The following is a 20,069-nucleotide window of genomic DNA, read 5'->3' as shown; positions in this document are numbered from 1 at the left end:
TACATGTAATAACAAAGGAGGAAAATACTTTCATTACAGAAACAAGGTCAAACTCATCCAGTATCATTCAGACCACATGCAGAAATGGTTTACATACTGTAAATATCCACCTCTATAGCGTATATACTTTCTATTCATCAAAGAATAAAAATAAAAAATGTATGACAATTTCCACAATAATAAACTGAGAATAATAAATGCTTCTTGAGCATTAAATTAGCATATTAAAATGATTTCTTAGGGATCATGTGACACCGAGGACTGGAGTAATGACTGCTGAAAATTTTGCTTTGCCACCTCACAAATAAATTGAATTTTAAAATATATTCACATAGAAAAGTGTTTTGTAATAAAAAAAAAATATATTTTTTACTTTAGTATTGGTCAGATAAATCCAGACATTTTAACAACAGTGAACAACAGTGTATAGAAAAACCAGTGTGAATGTAATTCACACAGTATATCACAAATAAAAACGAGAGTTGAGTCCCCTTTAAATTTCAGATACAAGTCAATTCACTGACTTTTTTTTTCTGACTTAAGTTCCCTAGTTAAGAATATGGGTTGCAGCTCTTAATTTTGAACTCTCAAAGTGCATTAGATAGAATAATTTAAAATGTACAAAATGTTCACTTTTTTTAAATATCACCATAAATATTTTGTATCGTGGACTTCCCTACATCCCTAATATACAGTATATTATAACCCACAAGGGTTATTACAGACCTACACCTAAACCACAAATATAAATGCACAGCTATCTATGTGACAACAAACAAGCTTGCAGTCTCACATCCATCAAACAGTAAACAAGCCTTTACATGAAATTATATTAAAATAAATGCCTGCCAAATTCACAAATGTAAATGTATTCTGATCCTAGTTTTCAATCCAAGCACTCCCGGGCTAAAAGCCTGGCGGTGTATACAGATTTTACAATACTAACTTCCTTTAAACTGTACAAATTCTCTCCAAAACATCACTGTCCAGAGACATGTCAATGTACCCAAAACATGCAAAATGATTGACAGGCAGAGAGGCGCCTCCAGGTTTTTTTGGGTATCATGCGTGGGCTCAGATTTGCTCAGATATTATTATTATTTTTTTTTTTCTGTCAAAGAGGCAGGTGTGATTTCTCAGGACTATATAATATATTTCAGTGATATCTGTCAGGTAGCAGGGTCATTTCATGCACGCTATACAGCAACTTTAAACACAGGATTCCAAGGCCATTAAACACAACAGAGCAAACACATGGTCAATCCTGCATTTTCATTTGCCTGTCTGTCCTGCTGCTGACACACAATCACACAATCAAAAGTTCATACTGCACACTGAAGGAAAAAGACAGAATGTTCTAGAATAAACTCGTATATCCAATAATAAAACATCTAGTGATTTTACAATGACAGTGGTTATTGATGATAGACAATCAGGAAAGGACTGCCGTTACAGCAAGTGTGTCAGTGATAGTGTGTGTTTTGAGGAGAATCAGTCATAGGTATAATTGTTCTCCATGCTTGATTGGATCTTAATTGCGCTTAGTTAAATAGTGTTGACAAACAGGGGCATTCAACCCACATGTTCAGGAATCAAGCTGTTCAGTAGTGCCTGGGATAGACATCACCACTGAACACACACAGACCAATGCACAAACTCCAGATTAAACCATGTGCTTTATATATCGAATGCACTAATGGCTTGCTAATACGATGAACATCCACTCGCAGATAAACCACAGGCTCAACACAGCTACACCTCTATAAAACATCACTTTAGAGATTTAACCTTGTTTTTGATGATTCTATAAAGCCTTGGTTATATTTAAGTATTTGACAGATATAGATTTCCAATGACTTGGTTGTATTTTTAATGAAAACCTTGCATGTAATGCAGTGTATTAATATTAATGTCAATGTATCTCTCTGTTAGATTTTATTTATGACTTCCATCTTTTTTATCAACTTATTACTGTTAACTTACCTTCTTCTAATGTAGGCAATTTGAAATTAGGGCTTTACCCCATAAAGATTACTGTATCATATTTATGGACACATTTCTAAGGCCTCGCAATAACAATAATACTTAATAAGCAATAGGAAAGAAAAGCAAGGAAAAGGCAACTGATATTTTTAGGCAGTTTATATAAGCAGTCAGCTATGTATGTTATAGAGATTTCATTGATTTACATTACAAGCTAACAGAATGTATTTCTTACTTTTTGGCCATATAAACATAAGCAACTGCACCAAATTACTTATTTTGCCTTGTTTGGGCCTTTCAGTAAAACAGGGTTGTTTTTCCCTCGTTGAGTCTGAGCTCCATATATTTATCTAAAGGTTTAATAAACAGTTCCATAAAAAAAAAAAAAAAAAAAAGATTATTTCATATGTCAGGGTTTACAGGGTTGAAATACCAGCATTAAAATCTATATGACCATATATTGACGATCGAGCTGCTTCTTTCTACTTATACGGATAGTGCACCCAAAACTGCTAAACTTGTGTGTGTAATAAAGAAGAAAGAAAGTCATACAAGTTTGGAGCAACATGAGGGTAAATTATGACAGAACTTTCGTTTTTGGATGATCTATTCCTTTATAGCTCCAGCCAAGGCTTTACGAGGTTCAAAACAACCACTGAGAGATGTTTTGGTGGTGAACAGGTCATTAGATTGATGTTTCCATTGTGAAACAAGTCTGAAAAGAAAGATACATGATCGATGGAGGAAGAGGAGAAAGATGGAGTGAGTTAGGAGATGTTGAATAGAAAGACTGGTGACTCAGACCCTTAAAAGACGGCATGGAGGAGCAGAGTTGAAACCTAGAGTGTCAGTGAGGCAGGAGGTGAAAGAGAGAAATGAGTCAGAGAAAGAGAGAGAGACTTTAGCAGGTTTAAAATGGTGACTCAGATTGAGTAGGAGAGAGAGATTGAACGGAAGAGTTGAAATCTAATGGTGTCCATGTCATAAAAGCAACAAACACGCACACATACTGTATAAGGTGACATTTCATGACTCATGCTGGATTTGCACAATTTGTACACTCTCATGTCTATAGATTTTCCGTTCAATTTTCCAACATTAACATTATTATATTTTGCTACAATATTTTCCACTGTTCTTAGTTTCACCTGCACGCACTGAACTATTCAACCAAGTCCCTTGAGATGCAACATCTGAAGGTATAGGGGCATGATGGCATGTATGAAATAAACGTTTATGAAAATCATGTCTACTAAAATACCTAATATCTCTCTTCATTGTCTGTAATAATATATTTTACAATCCACTATTATAAAATAATATATAATTATTTGAATCAATCAATGATCAACTGCAGAAAATTCAGCTGTGCAAACACAGGAATAAATTACACTTTTAAATATACATAATAATAATTAAAAAAAAAATGTAAATGTGATAAATTGACAGTAGACATGACAAAGTACAGACAAATGAACACACAACAACACCAACAACAAAAAGGAATATACCCAAACCAAAGACAGATATTGTCACGACACGCACACCAAAAGGTAGATCCAAGTGCAGTATGTTTATTGGGGCAATCCAAATATCATAAACTTAGCCAGGCAATGGTCAAAATCCAGGTAATCAGTCCAAAACAAGAAACACGAACACAGCAAGGAAACACGAAACCAGGGTGACATTAAACAAGGACTCCGTAACAATGACAGAAACAACCAGGGTATTTATAGACAGGTGCAAACAAGGTAAGTGGTGACAGCTGAACACAATGAACAGTGATGAACAGATAAGGCTAGTGGGAAATGTAGTTCTGAAGGAGGTGACAACAAGGGGAAGTGAGACCTCTAGTGGCCACCCAGGGAGACACAGAACAGACCCGTGACACTACCCCCCCCCTCTAAGGAGCAGCTTCTAGATGCTCCTCAGAACAAACCAAACACAAAACAAAGAGACCAGGAGGGAGGTGGACTGGTGGAGGCAGAACAGGGGGAGGGATGGCGGGCCAGGCCCGTGTAGGGGAACTGGGACCGGCAGCGATGGCTCCCCTGGTAGCCCAGGTGGCTTGGTCAGATCAGGGGCCCATGGTGGACCCGAAAGTTCAGGGGACCACAAGGGACCAGGCAGTTCAGGTGGCCACGGTGGACCCGAAAGTTCAGGGGACCACGAGGGACCAGGCAGTTCAGGTGGCCACGGTGGACCCGAAAGTTCAGGGGACCCACGAGGGGCCAGGCAGTTCCGGTGGCCACGGCGGATCAGTCCATTCTCGTTGTGCAGACGGCCAGGGAGGAATTCGCCATTTGAGTGGCCCGAATGGAACCTGCCAATCGGGGAGCCAGTAAGGAGCAGGCTGTGGCGATGGCCAGGTTACGGCATTGGGAACGGCATCGGGAACGGCCTCGGACAAGGGCACCGCCTTGGGAACTGCCTTGGACACGGGTATCGCCTCCGGAACCATCTCGGGCCCCGCATCGGCCTCCGGAACAGCATCGGGCACCGCCTCGGGAATGGCCTCAGGAACGGCCTCGGACAAGGACACCGCCTCGGGAACGACCTCGGCATCGGGCACCGCCTCGGGAACGGCCTCAGGAACGGCCTCAGGAACGACCTCAGGCTCGACCTCGGGCTCGACTTCGGGCACCGCCTCGGGAACGGCCTTCGGCATCGGGCACCGCCTCGGGAACGGCCTCGGCCTCGGGCACCGCCTCGGGAATGGCCTTGGACAAGGACACCGCCTCGGGAATGACCTCTGCATCGGGCACCACCTCAGGAACGACCTCGGCCTGCGCATCGGCCACCGCCTCGGGAACGACCTCGGCCTGCGCATCGAGCACCGCCTCGGGCACCGCCCTGGCCTCCGGAACCAACTCGGGCACCACCTCGGTCTCTGGAACAACATCGGGCACCGCCTCGACCTGCGGAACGGCATCGGGCACCGCCTCCGCATCGGGAACGGCATCGGGCACCGCCTCGACCTCTAGAACGGCATCGGGCACCGCCCTGACCTCCAGAACAGCCTCAGTCTCGGGCATTACATCGGGAACCGTCTCTGGCACCGCATCGGGAACCGTCTCTGGCACCGCATCGGGCACCGCCTCGGCATCGGGCACCGCCTCGGCATTGGACATTGCATCGGGAACCACCTCGGCCACCGCATCAGGCACCGCCTCGGCATCGGGCACCGCCTCGGGCACCGCCTCGGCATCGGGCACCGCCTCGGCATCGGACATTGCATCGGGAACCACCTCGGCCACCGCATCAGGCACCGCTTCGGCCTCGGGCACCGCCTCGGAATCGGGCACCGCCTCGGCATCAGGCACCGCCTCGACAACGGGCACCGCCTCGGCAACGGGCACCGCCCTCGGCAACGGGCACCGCCTCGGCATCGGACATTGCATCGGGAACTGCCTCGGCCACCGCATCAGGCACCGCCTTGGGCACCGCCTCGGCATCGGGGCACCGCCTCGGCATCGGACATTGCATCGGGAACCACCTCGGCCACCGCATCAGGCACCGCTTCGGCATCGGGCACCGCCTCGGGCACCGCCTCGGCATCGGGCACCGCCTCGGCCTCGGACACAGCCTCGGGCACCGCCTCGGCATCGGGCACAGCCTCGGGCACCGCCTCGGCATCCAGAACCACCTCGAGCCCCGCCTCGGGAACCTCGGGCACGTCCACCTGGACGACCGCGGCCCGCTCGGGAACGTCCTCCTGGACGGCAGCGGCCCGCTCGGGAAACGTCCTCCTGGACGGCAGCGGCCCGCTCGGGAACGTCCTCCTGGACTGGCGACGGCAGCGGCCCGCTCGGGAACGTCCTCCTGGACGGCAGCGGCCCGCTCGGGAACGTCCTCCTGGACGGCAGCGGCCCGCTCGGGAACCTCCTCCTGGACGGCAGCGGCCTGCTCGGGAACGTCCACCTGGACGGCAGCGGCCTGCTCAGGAACGTCCTCCGGGCTTCGAGGAAAGGCTGACGCCTGTCTCCTCCTCCTGCGGCCTCTATGATGGCGTGCCGGTGGCTCCTTGACGGAAGACTCAGGCGTTGAGTCAACCATCTTGTGCTGTGGTGCTGGGCCGGCGGCCATCCCGTGCTGTGGTGCTGGGGCACGCTGAGCTGGCAGCCATCCTGTGCAATGGCGCTGGGCTGGCGGCCATCTTGCGCTGTGGTGCTGAACTGGTGGCCATCCTGGGCATTGGCGCTGGCTCAGCGGCCGTGATGTGAACACTCCTGGGAATCTCCGGGATCTGGCACATCCTGGAAAAGTAACTCAACAATGTCTCCGCGGCCATCTTGGGCTGTGGCGCTGGGCTGGCGGCCATCTTGTGCTGTGGCCCTGGGCTGGCGGCCATCTTGTGCTGTGGCGCTGGGCTGGCGGCCCTCTTGTGCTGTGGCGCTGGGCTGGCGGCCCTCTTGTGCTGTGGCGCTGGGCTGGCGGCCATCTTGTGCTGTGGCGCTGGCTCAGCCGATGTGACGTTAACCCCCTTGGGAACGTCTAGGATTTTGGACAGCATAGTAAAATAATCCAAAACCGTCTCCGTCGCCCTCTTCTCCGCAGACACAGTCTCGGCGGACGTGTGCCTCCTCCCCCTTCTCCGTTCGTGATGGAGAGACGGCGGCTCCGATCCGTCCCTCACGAGCCCAGGGTCGACGGGGGGGCCATGGTGGAGAGCGATGCCGGACCTCCTCTCGACCACTCCCTCCTCTGCGACCTCCCCGGGTCCCACGGAAAACAACCAGGCGGGTTCCCTCAAACTTACTCCCTCTCTCCCGCTCGATGGCTGGGGGAGAATCCTCAAAAAACATATCGCTGGATCTAGGTATGGACGGAGTCCTTCTGTCACGACACGCACACCAAAAGGTAGATCCAAGTGCAGTATGTTTATTGGGGCAATCCAAATATCATAAACTTAGCCAGGCAATGGTCAAAATCCAGGTAATCAGTCCAAAACAAGAAACACGAACACAGCAAGGAAACACGAAACCAGGGTGACATTAAACAAGGACTCCGTAACAATGACAGAAACAACCAGGGTATTTATAGACAGGTGCAAACAAGGTAAGTGGTGACAGCTGAACACAATGAACAGTGATGAACAGATAAGGCTAGTGGGAAATGTAGTTCTGAAGGAGGTGACAACAAGGGGAAGTGAGACCTCTAGTGGCCACCCAGGGAGACACAGAACAGACCCGTGACAGATATATGAATAAACATAGAATGTAAAACTTTTCCACAGCCTTTTAATATATGATAAGGAGAGAAAGAATAAAAAAGTAAAAATAATATCAATGTACACTTCAGATGTATACTAATAATGATAATATTAATAATAATAATATACAGTTGTGCCATATTTGGATATAGTATAGTCACAATTATTGTAACACTAATCGGTTGTAACATAATATTTTCAGTAATTTTGATTAGTGAGTGACAAATTATAGAAGCTGAGGCAATGAAATATTTCACAATATTCCAGGTTTTACTGTTTTATCCCCACCCAAACAAAAATAGCCAAACAAAGCCCTAAACCCTAAATAATATATTAAAATATAATAAAATAGTAATAATTCTTGTGGACATTTCTTATTTTTATACAATTATATTTCCCTCAAAATATAATTTGATTTATATTTTTATACAGAAGATTCTCATCATAATCATCACACAACTGTACTGAGGACCCATTCACAGTGATAAAAACGCATTGTTAGATTTCCTACAGAGCTACAGACTTCCTCCGAAAGAGAAAATTATGTTTATGAACAATATGACAATTTACTGAGCATTCACAGCAAGAGAAATGAATCAGTCAAAAGGGGTAGAATTATTGATGGAATAATTGCAAGCAAGATGGTTTTGCAGAGAGAGAGAATCTGTCTAAACTATTCTTCATGAAACTTTATGGGGGTGGGGGGGTGGGGGTGGGGCTATCGCTAGAGAGAAGCAAAGCACATTTCATTTGTTTTCTTTCTCTTCTGCAAACATCTCTTTCCAATGTTGCTAATTAAAAACATTGGCATCACTGTAGCCATGCTAAATTATGGAGCAAGCTGTTTTCAGTGGGTATCCCCCAGTCAAATGTGTGAATGTCTGTGAGAGAGAGATTTTGTGACAGTCACTGTGAGTCTGACTGTGTCTGGTGACATTTCACTGGTGTTTGTGTGAAGCATGCTGTCAGTCAGTGCTCAAACAATCAATCAAAGCACAAAATCACTGCATAATCATGTTCTTCACTTTAGAGTCCTGCAACGTGTTGGGTACCCGCATAAAAGTGGCTAAAACGGGTGGATTGTGACATTCCTAAAATTCACGGGCGGGGATGCGGGCAGATAATTAACTCCTTGCGGGCGTGTAGTAGCGCGGATGAAAAATATGTGCATTATTTGTATGTCTAAATTACCATTACACATACGCAACAACGATATGACATTTGACCCATCACGTCACCACCACTGCGACAGTGCAACTTTTGTTGATGCTTCTCGTAGCCTAGTAAGGCTATTGTTTGTGAGCGACAGGCTCAGGTTGTAATTTTATTTGTATTTTTTTTTAATAGGTCTATTTGCGTATAGTTATCAGGTTCCATAGCCTATTTAGGTGCCGATGGTAGGCTACTTGAATGGCGCAAAACAAAGCATACTTTAGCCTGTTTCATTAGCTCATTCATGACGCTGTTGTGATGTTGAGAGAGGTGCGAGATAAAAAATAAAGCACTTTAATTGGAATGATTTTAGCGTGTGTGATTTATCATGTTAATTTTACAGCCTAAAACTCCAACACCTTCCGTGTCAACATTTTTATAATAAATATATGAGAAATATATGAGACGAATGTGATTGTTATTTAAATAAACATTAATTGAGAATGCTTGAGCAATAAAAGAGCAATTTCTGAGTCACAAAACTTTCCTCTGGATTATTTTATTAGCTGTGACATTGGTGGGATTGACGTCAGATTATGTGAAAGGTCAGGATTAGGCTGTCAAAAATCATTTTCATATATGTGAAAAAGCTTGAGTTCTAAAAATAGAAAGACAGCTTCTTATACTTAAACGTTTAATTTTCCTGTTATGTAAATAGTTATGAGCCTTGTTACCTTTTGAAATCAATTAGACTTGCAGAAGAGAAAAAGCCATAGGGTTTGCGTGTGTAGGTGTTGACATGTGATATATCAACTCCAAACTAATATAGTCATCATGGGGAAGGTGATTAATGTAAATTAACACGCCATAATGGTGATATTATGTAAATTTGACCTTGCTGCCTTTTCTCATATGGCTGTGCATTCATGTGCACCTGTCTTGTGTTTTTAATTAAATTAAAAAAAAAATTGTGTTACCATGGGATAGTATTATAAGAATGACCTTTGTAAATACCATGGCACATGAATATGTTAATCACTTACATTTATGCTTTTTGCAAATGCTTTTATCCAAAATTGCTTAAATGGCATTCAGGGTATAAATTTGATTATTTCATACCTTCATTGGGAATTAAACCCATGGCTTTGGAATTGCTAGCACCTTGCACTTCTGTTTGTGCTACAGGAGTGTTTGTGTGCCTGTATCTGAATTCAGAACTGCATTCTCGGAGTCATTTCCTATCTCCTTCCATATTGTTTCTTGTCTCATTTTTAAATCTATAAAATGGCAAAATGGGAAACATAAAAAAACAATTACCATTGTTTCCCTCAGGTGATCTGAGGCCTGATCTATATCACACAAATAAAACTGATCCACTGGAATATGGCTCGCTCAGCAGTGTTTGTACAATCCGACAACCGCACTCAAAGATAAATCAATTCAAGTGTTTATTATGCTGTATTGATTACTGGTGACAGAAATAAAAAAAAGGGCAAATCAAGACTGTGTATCTGAATGTGCAAGCCTCCGTTCTTTCATGCTCGATATCCATAATACAGTAGCCAAAGAATACCCAGATGACACAGCATTTGCTGAGATTCTAAAAGGTGCAAGCAGTTGAAACTTTTCTATCCCACAAGACCACATGACCTGAGGTGCCAACTGAAAAAAAGTGCATAGAACAGTGAGCTGGACAACTCCTTTTAAATGTAAATGTTGAAAGTATCAAGAAAATTGTTCCTTGTGATTCAATTAAACTTATTTAACTGCACTTGAGCATATTTTGTAGTTGTTGTTAGTGCACTATAGGTCAAAAGAACATGCCAAAATGGCAGTATGCGCTATCATTCAAAAGGTTCTTTATTTATTTATTTATTGAAAGAAAATCAGCACCAAATCAGCATATTAGAATGATTTCAGAAGGATTATATAAGACTTAAGACTAGAGTAAAGAAGCTAAAAAAAAACCAACTCTTACCAACCTCAAACTTTTGAACGAATGTGAATAAGAGCTGATCGCATTCAGCACATTCTATGAAGTCAGAAGTCAGAAGTTACTGCAGCAACAAGTGTTTAACTCTTTCCCTGCCAGCATTTTTGAAAAATCTTGCCAGCCACCGCCAGCGATTTTGATGATTTTCACTAAAATTTGATGGCCTTCAGTATATTTTGCTGTATAAATATTTGAATATGCAATACACCAAAATAAAGATCATAGCCTCTACTTTTAAACAAAAAAATTAAAAATTAAATCTGTTTTATTCTAGCTTAAAGCATTCTTTTTTTTATCAACACTTGAATATATGTAGGTTTCATATAAATGCATAATTTTGAGCAAAAAGGTAAGAAAATCATATTTTTATCAAAAACTACATCTGGATAATATTCAGTACGATTATTTTGGAGGTGTTTTCCATAAACACCTCCAAAGCTTGCACAGCCATATACCACTTCCTGGATCATCATTTTGCTCCATAACATTATGCAGTTTTCATTTATATGCTGTCTATTGCTGATGATCGCATTATTTATCATATGCATATGTTACATAAGAGATCACTAGTTTTTCCGTCCTGTTCACGTGTGTTTTTTTTTTTTTTCCGGGAGGTTTTGTACTCATTCAGAAGATGTGTAATAGCGCCCCTGAGTGTATAACAGTAAAAACACAAAAAGCCATAAAAAACTTGTCAATTGAGGGGAAGCGTTGTCTTCTAAATGATGAGATAACTCATCAGTGGCGAGGAAAGAGTTAAAAAAGAGCTAAAACCATAAATATTCAAGTTTTGTACATGTCTGAAACGGTCTAACATCAGCATATCAGAGTCTATCGACCTCGTATGTAAAACATTAATACTAATGCAGATGCTGCTAGCCGACCTCCAGTAAGTCCACTCTGATTAATTGATTGTGAATAACCAATCTTTCGCCTATCTATGCTGTGAATTATTCAGCGAGGGCTGATGTTTTTAACTCAAGGACATTTGGTTTGGTATCCAGACTCAAGGGCAGAGGAAATGAGGGTGTGTGGGAAGCTGTCAGTCTGATTTTTTGAATGTTTTTCCATTTTAATACAAGTCTTTCATTGTAATTCTCTGGGTAAGAATAATTGTGCAGATGAGGATGTTGGCACTCTGGGCATGTTCTTCATGCCAGATTTCCAGCTAAAGCTCTTTTTAAATAACGTTCAATGAACGGGACATGAGGAGTTGTGAGGATCTCAGAGAGTTGAGGCATTCGGCTTACGAAACGTCAACAGGTAACATGATTTTTCTGGACTATGTCATTTCCTTCATATTTCTGGCTATCGCTTTTAATTATGATCCCTCATTAGGCTGCGCACATTTTGCCGAGCCAGAGGATGCAGGTGTTAACGCCCGCACCTAAACCTACTCTGACAAATGACCTCATCCTCTGAAGAAGCCCTCCAGGCTGCGCCGCACACAGCGAGAGAATGTGAGGACGCTGCAAAGAGAGTGCGATTGGAGACATGTGACCCTGACGGAGCACAGCTTATGTAGCTCTTTAATAATACAGACAATAGGAGGACACAGGTGTTTGTTACAGAACGGAGGAAGCCGGCAGCCGGTTTTTGATAGAAGATCCTCCAGCTGTTCCGGTATAAGTAGGAAAAAAAAGCTCTTTCTTGCCCAGACAGGACTGCTGACCCGGGGTGACACATTCGATTGGTCTGCTATTGCGTTCTTGCAGGGTGACATTTTATGGTCCCTTTCACACCGAACGGTTGACAATTTGAATAATGGGCGAGAGGCAATTTGCATACAGCGGCCCATGAGGACTGCCAGTTATCTGAGATAGGCATACTCTTCTCTATTGTTAGATTTTTTTTATTTAGCATTCTCTAATGCACATGATTGACAGATATAACAGGTCTATGCTGATTATGCAGTATGTTTTTGGCTTGTTCTGTTGTTCTGTGTAACTTTTACTAGGTGTGCCTGCTACAGCAAGTATCACTCTTGTTGTTACTATTATAATAACATGCTTATTGTAACTAGACATGAATATCTCAAACATGGAGCTTGATGTGTTGTGTAAGAAGTGTGTTAATACTTTTACTAAGCAATCAAACTTTTTATAGCAACACCCTAGAAACCCCAGAACACTGCAGGTTTATGAAGTCAAGGTTTGTTCCAGTATAATTTCCATCTGTCTGCTTGTCATTATAATTTAAGAAAACAATGATAATTTGGTATATTTCACAATGTGTGTGTTTTTGGCTCATCTTGTTCTATTTTCCCATAATACTCCTCTTGTTTTGACCATCTTCTGTTTTCTGGCATGTTTCGTCCTGTACCCTCTTAATTACCCTCAGGGGCAGAATGGCTTGTTCCTGTGACAACGGACAGTCAGGCAGCTGCATTGGGCTGACAAATTAAAGACCAAATCGTTCACCATGATTACAGTAGAGATAAAAAACCCCTCTGTCTCTCACTCCTTCCCTCTCTACTACTTCCTTGCATTGTATCTGTCTCTTCTTTGCCCTGGGCCGCCTGTTTTGGGGGAATCAGAGCCTGACGGGGCGGTAAATAGCAGTGTTTGTTCACTACGCTCCATTTAATGAGGACGAGATCAAATGAAGGAAGGATGATTGCGCTTAAGGTGAAGAGCCAATGAAAGTCACATGATGAAGAGAGATGGAGGTAATGAGGGGGGGTGTCCAAGACCGATCAATAACCCTTGAGCAAATTATTATTTGCTTGTCAACCTCAGTATGCTAGAGCATGTTAAAAAAGTGATTCTGTTGCACTCTTTCCAAACACGCAAAAAAGAGTCGATGAAAACACCTACACTGGAAAATAACTGTCATTTGCAGTGTCATGTCATTTTTGTGTGCACACTGACAGAAAAAAAGCACAATGTGACATTCAGTATTTTCTGATTGACACCAATTTATGTTTAATAGACCACAGCAGTGACCTCTCACTTTTTCTGTTTATTGGCACAGCTGTGATTCGGCCTTAGGCACGCAAGAGGCCACAGACCAAATGCCATAGGTAATCACAGTGTGCCGATATACAGCCATATCACATGTCTACGAGTGTGATATTGCGTTTATACAACAGTTCAACAGCACAAGTGTGTAACTGCATAAGAAACAGCAACAGAGTGTCTTTAAAAAACTTCATTTGTGTAAAACTACTTCTTTCCACCACGGATTCAAATTGAAAGTTGACAATTGAACAGGAAAGCCCAAGCTTTTTGAAAACATCACTTTAGAGCTAGTAATGAAGAATGTTGAGTTGCTTCATTAAAAGCTTAATGTACTACTCTATTAAAAGCTCACTGTATGTATGTGAGTAGAGTATGAGAGAGAGATTGACTGAGCGAGTGTGATTACCTTCTTTTTTTGATACAGCATTCATTCTTCAGCTCAATCTCCTGTTCAGCATAAAACATTAGTTTGAATAACTGCTCAGAAAAGCGATTTCTTTGTCATACTATCCTTTCATCTGGTAAGGGGGATTTCCGATGACAGCACTTGCTCAGTGCATTTGTTGTCTGCCTCTTACAAGTTTTTGTTGAAAGTAAAAATAACTTCCTTGTTTGCAACCCTGTTTCAGTCTCTTTCAATATAAAAGTCTTTACTGCTGACACTCATAAAAACAAGTCTCTTGTCGCCATCTAATGGCGGAACAATGTAACTAAAATCATTATCACAAACTCACAAGTTTACGATTATTAAATACTACTACTGTTTATGTAAAATATTGTTTATTGAATAATAATATTTAATAAACAACAGCGGCCCTCATTAAAGTTGCTAGGCAGTTAAAACAGGGGTGTCCAAAGTCCGGCTCGCAGGTCAAATGTGGTGCGTGGTTGAATTCCAAACGGCCTGCAGCTTGACTCTAAAAATATATTATTTGTGGCCTGCCAAGCATAATTTACAAAATTTGCAGTTTCACTATGTGAACACGTTGTGACAGCACTAAATTTTAGACCAGATGTAGTGGCAAAACGTGAGTGATAACAATTTTATGACTCATGCACTGCCATTTCTTTTGCGCACAAGATTTCTTAAATACACCAAAAGCGGAACTCCACGACTCATTTTAACTGCGTTGCACAGATAATTTTTAGATCTGCCTTAAGACATAGCATTGCGAGTTCAGAACAAATGCGTTTAGTCACTGACATGTCTCAATCACAAGACCACAAAACAATGTTGTGAGAAACATTTCCGTTTGGAGCAGAGGTTTTCAATACAAACCACGGATTCTGCTGTGATTTAAATTAGTTTAAAGTCAGATGAAACTGTCCTGACATTCTCAACAACACTGACGTGGAAAATAGGAGAAACATTGTGCAACAACAATCAGTTAGAATAGGTAGCCTACTTTTCAATCCATAAATCACCAACATTTACAATGGACTGTGGTATTGTGGCAGAAATGTAGTGTACAAATTTTATATTATTAATGTAGACATATAGGCCAATTGAATGTAATGTAAGGGGGTAATGAAATATAGTTCAAATTACAGATATTTTTGTTATAAACAGTTTTATGGATTTCTATTTATACAAAATAAATGTGTTAGACCATAAAGTCATTCTATATATTATAATTATTAACATTTTTAAGGTTGTCAATATTTAGCTACAGAGTTTTACATCCTCAACAAAACATAAGCTACTGCTACTGTCATATACAGTTGAAGTCAAAAGGTTTCATACACCCTGCAGAATCTGCAAAATGTTATTATTATTATTATTATTATTATTATTATTATTATTATTATTATTATTATTTCCAAAATATGAGGTGAAGAGTTCAAAAGTTTACATACACTTGATTTTTAATGCTGTGTTGTTATCTGAATGATCCACAGATGTTTTTTTTTTTTTTTGTTTTTTAGTGATAGTTGTTCATGAGTCCCTTGTTTGTCCTAAACAGTTAAACGGCCTGCTTTTCTTCAGAAAAATCCTTCAGGTCCCACAAAATCTTTGGTTCTCCAGCATTTTTGTGTATTTGAACCCTTTCCAACAATGACTGTAGGCTTTTGAGATCCATCTTTTCACACTGAGGACAACTGAGGGACTCCTATGCAGGCACGTGGACACATAGATATAAAGGGGCTTGAGCACCTGCCCCTTTTCTTTCTTAAGAGAATGTGCTCTTTATCTGGGGAGTTTTTTTTTTTTTTTTTTTTTTTTTTTTATAAATAAAATAATATATGTATCATGTGTGCGTATGTATGTTCCTGTTTGGGCACAGCTTTCCCTGTCAAACAAATAAAAAAATTTAAATATCAGGTCGGGAAATGTTGAGGTTCTGTCGAGTTCCGATGCCTTCCTCCCCTCTGCGTCTACGTGCAGGTGCACAGCACAGCAGTGTAGTGCACACTGATCACAGACAGGCAGAGAGTCACAGAAGTGAAGCCCTCCCTCCCTTCACAGTTGTGTTTGTCTTGGTGTGGAAGAGAGTGGTGATGAACAAAAGACTAAGCTACCTGTGCCTCGAATTTACAGCTAATTATCCAAAAGACAAAAGGCAAATATAGTTAATTTGTCTTGCTAACATCCATGACTCATGATCTACAATGTTATAAGTCAGCTAAAGTTTAGTTAAGGCCATATATCATGGGCATACAGGCTAACTTAATGGAGAAATGACAGCTGAATACAGTAAAATTAATAACGTCATCAGAATCGCCACATTGAAATGCAAATCAGGCGTTAATTAAAATGCAATAATTTGCATACATTTGACACAAGGCATTGCAGATGAATAGGATAAACAAAATAACTAGAGCATATCACCAGAGAACTTACCCTGTTATTAGTTAATGACTTACATGAAGAGTCTTTTCCTTGAAATGTTATGTTTAAATATGCAGATAGCTTGTTTTGGTTATTTTAGAAGAAATTTACAGAAGCAAACAGACGAGGGTAGTAAGTTTTAAACAAACACCTTAATGTGTTTTTTGGACATTTTTCCTTTCGATTAGAACAAAAAAGACATGGAAGCAAAATAGACCAACATCTCAAAATTGATCAGTACATGAAGCGCCCTACCTTAAACAAAACAGTGCCTTGCGAAAGTATTCATACCCCTTCATTTTTTTTCCTCCTCATTTTGTTATGTTGCTGCCTTATGCTAAACTGCTTTAAATAACTTTTTTTCCCACATCAGTCTATATACTCCATGACCATATGTGGAGATAGAAGAAATCTACAGAAGGACAAACACCACTGCATAACTCTTTATGGCAGTGTGGCAAGACTCAATCCTCTCTTCAGTGTTGACACATGAAAACACACTTAGGATTCGCAAAAAAGCAACTAAAGGACCCTCAGACTGTGAGAAATAATATTCTCTGGTCTGATGAACCTCAATTCAAAGCATCATGTTTGAAGGAAACCAGGCACTGCTCATCAAATGCAGAGTACCATCCCAAAAGTAAAGTGTGCTAGTAGCAGCCTCAAAACATGGTTGTTTTTCAGTGGCAGGGATTGAGGGACTCAACAGAGTAGAAGAAAAGCTCAATGCACCAAAATATTGAGATAACCTTAATAAAACCCAGTCCAGAGCATTCAGAACCTCAGACTTGGCAGAAGGTTCACCTTCCAACAGGACAATGACCCTAAGCACATAGCAAGAGTGGTTTATAGACAACTCTGTGAATGTCCTTGAGAGACCCAGCCCCATACTGGGCTTGTAGCCAATCAAATATTTCTGGAGAAACCTGAAAATGTGCGTCTGCCCCCATCCAACCTGACAGAGTTTGAGAGGTGAAGAGGTGAGAAGAATAGCAGAAAATTGCCAAATGCTGATAAGGTGTAAATATTTATTTAAGGGTACGAATGCTTATGCAATGTACTCATTTCAATTATTTTCTATTTTGAATTAATTTACAAAGTTGTGGCAATTCTGTTTTTGCTTTGTCATTATGGTGTATGGAGTATAGATTGATTTGGGGGGAAAAAACTAATTTAAAGCAGCTTAACATAAGGCAGCAACATAACAAAACGTGAAAAAAATGAAGGGGTATGAATACTTTCACAAGGCACTGTAACTTAATTTTGATCTCAGGCTCCTCATCTAATAACTATCCAGTATATTAGTATGTTGCATTCTGATAGATCTTAACAGCCCTGCCTCAAATGTGAAACAAAGTTCTTGTCACTATCAGTTTGTGTGTGTGTGTGTGTGTGTGTGTGTGTGTGTGTGTGTGTGTGTGTGTGTGTGTGTGTGTGTGTGTGTGTGAATTTGAGTGTGTGTGTGTGTGTGGTGTGTGTGGTGTGTGAGTATGTGTGTGTGTGTGTGTGTGTGTGTGTGTGTGTGTGCATGGTACAGTAAGTGTTATTCTAACAACATTGTGAACTGATTATTTTGTAGACATCTGTTGAAAAAATTAAACAACATGAAACAACCTGGTGAGTGTGAGGGAATTAAAATAAATGGGTAAGACAGTTGTGTTAATATATTTAACATTTTGATTAAGAAAAATTAAAATAAATATGAGAAGTGCCCTTTTTTCCACTTGAGCCCCTGCCACTCAAAATGTCTGTGCACGTCCCTTGTATATGCAACTATTACAGAAGGTTCTAATGCTCAATGATGCTCCAGAAGGAAAAACAATGCATTAAGAGCTGAAAAAAAACCTTTCAATGTGTACATTTTTGTTTTATTTTGCCTAAATATCATATTTTCTTAATTTTGTATTGCCCTTCAGAAGATACAGAAGATACTTATGTTTCATATTAATATATGTATGTATATATATATATATATATATATATATATATATATATATATATAATATATACATATACATAATGTGTGTGTGTGTGTGTGTGTGTGTGTGTGTGTGTGTGTGTGTGTGGTGTGAGAAAGCATCCGGCCCCCAGAGTGTCCAAATCTATTACCTTAAAAAAAAAATACAAAACAGATAAAAAAAACCACCAAAGAGATATAACAGACAACAGCAAAAACAAAAAGATCTGAAGCAAAACCACTATAGAGACATAAGAGCCAGCAGCAAATTCCAGAAGATCTGGCCAAGGTGACTCTGCTCTTGGCGGGTTCATGAGCACTTGAACGCCTGCTGACGCCCTGGAGCTCACATCTCCAATCTTTGGCTATGGTTCCCATTTCTATGATAACTGTGACTTTAACATTTTTTTTTTTTAAATCACAACAACAACTTCAACAACAACTTTAGATCTCATGGTATATCTTGAACTGTGTACAATGCATAGCTATAACAACAGCTCAATGGAGAAAATGAATAAATATATTGTTGTGCTTGATATACATTATAACTTTGGCAAGCAAGCTGTATTTTAGACCAACAATAGAGAAGCACAGAGAAGTAGAAATCAAAAATATGTCTGCTGAAAATTGAGAACTAATAAAAATGAATAAAAATAATAATGTTTCCCAGAAGTTTATCATCTGTTCTTATTTAACTCTCTTTTCTTTTCTCTTCTTTTTCTAGCACTTATCTTGGTGTGAGCACACCTGCATATCCCAGACACAGACCTTCCGGATCACTGTCAATCCATTAGTGTATAATGTCAAAACTATTTTCTCTGTCTCACTATCTTGCTGTCTTTCTCACACACAGAGCTGATAATTCCAGGAGGTGATGGTTTCAGGGCATGCTTACTGTGTCACTCAGTTTGGGACAGAGAGAAAAAGAGTGCAATTAGACTGAGTGGGGTGCCATCACTCCACCCTATACAAAGGACCAAGGAAAATCAGAAAGGATGACAGGACGAGTGGGAGAAACAAGAGGGAACTTTTGCCAAATTGAAAGTGATCTGATGAGTTCTACAGGGATATGTGCGATTTGATAATGATCCTAATGGCACAACCGCAGTATGGGACCCTGGGCTCGTATGATGTGTGTAGATGAGGGTCAGCAGAACGGAGATGAAGCTGTGAACATAATTGAGTTTTTCACACTCCTCCTTCTCAATTCACTCCTTATCTCTCACTCGTTCTCTCTCTCTTTAGGGCTAGTGTGAGAATCCTGCTCAAAATGAACAATTTGTTCCATCTGCTCTAAAATCAATTACTTCCCCTGCAAGCCAGCAGAAAATGGTTTCTGGGATATGCAAGAAATGCCTAAAGGACAGAGAGAACCATGTGTAAACCCTAAAGAGAGAGAATGAATGAGTGTAGGGAGGGATAAGAAGAAAAAGAAGGGAAAGAGATTAAAAAGCATTTCATTAAAGAAATGGTTCAGCCAAAAACAAACTCCATTTTACTCTTTCCAGATATCTATGGCTTACTTTAACATCAATTTCTTGTTCAAAGAACAACTGTTGAATAAATACATAATTTGCATTACACTACATTGTTTTGTTTTTCTTTCTATTTTACAGTAACACGGCAGATCAGAACAGTTGCTTTGAAAAACGGTTGACTCAACTAATCTCCTGCTAATTGGATCAAAATTCACCAGTTCAGTCACTCATAAACAGAAGCGCATAAAGTGCAGATACGACTCCTACTGTCGTCTGTTTGTACAAAGAATCACTTACGCTAATAAACACACACAAACACACACACACAAACACACACACACACACACAAAGGGTCAGTGCACATCTGGAGATGGAGAGATGTAATGTGAGCAGGCAGACAGACATGCCGCAAACTCAATCACTATGACAACCAACAACCAAAGGACTACAGAAAGGAAGTATGTAAGGAAAACAGACACAGTAACAAATGCATGAGAATAATAC

At 41.1% G+C, this 20,069-nt stretch overlaps 1 protein-coding gene across 9 annotated transcripts in view; it reads right to left on the bottom strand.

Annotated features, from left to right (window-relative positions):
- stxbp5l (syntaxin binding protein 5L) overlaps nt 1-20,069 on the bottom strand; it is a 155,527-nt gene that overhangs the window by 84,874 nt on the left and 50,584 nt on the right. The gene's annotated exons all lie outside the window — the stretch shown is intronic.

Source organism: Cyprinus carpio, chromosome B9 (genome assembly GCF_018340385.1).
Source record: "Cyprinus carpio isolate SPL01 chromosome B9, ASM1834038v1, whole genome shotgun sequence".
NCBI classification, from domain to species: Eukaryota; Metazoa; Chordata; class Actinopteri; order Cypriniformes; family Cyprinidae; genus Cyprinus; species Cyprinus carpio.
The sequence above is the reverse complement of the archived record's forward strand: the minus strand, read 5'-3'. Positions and strand labels throughout refer to the sequence as shown.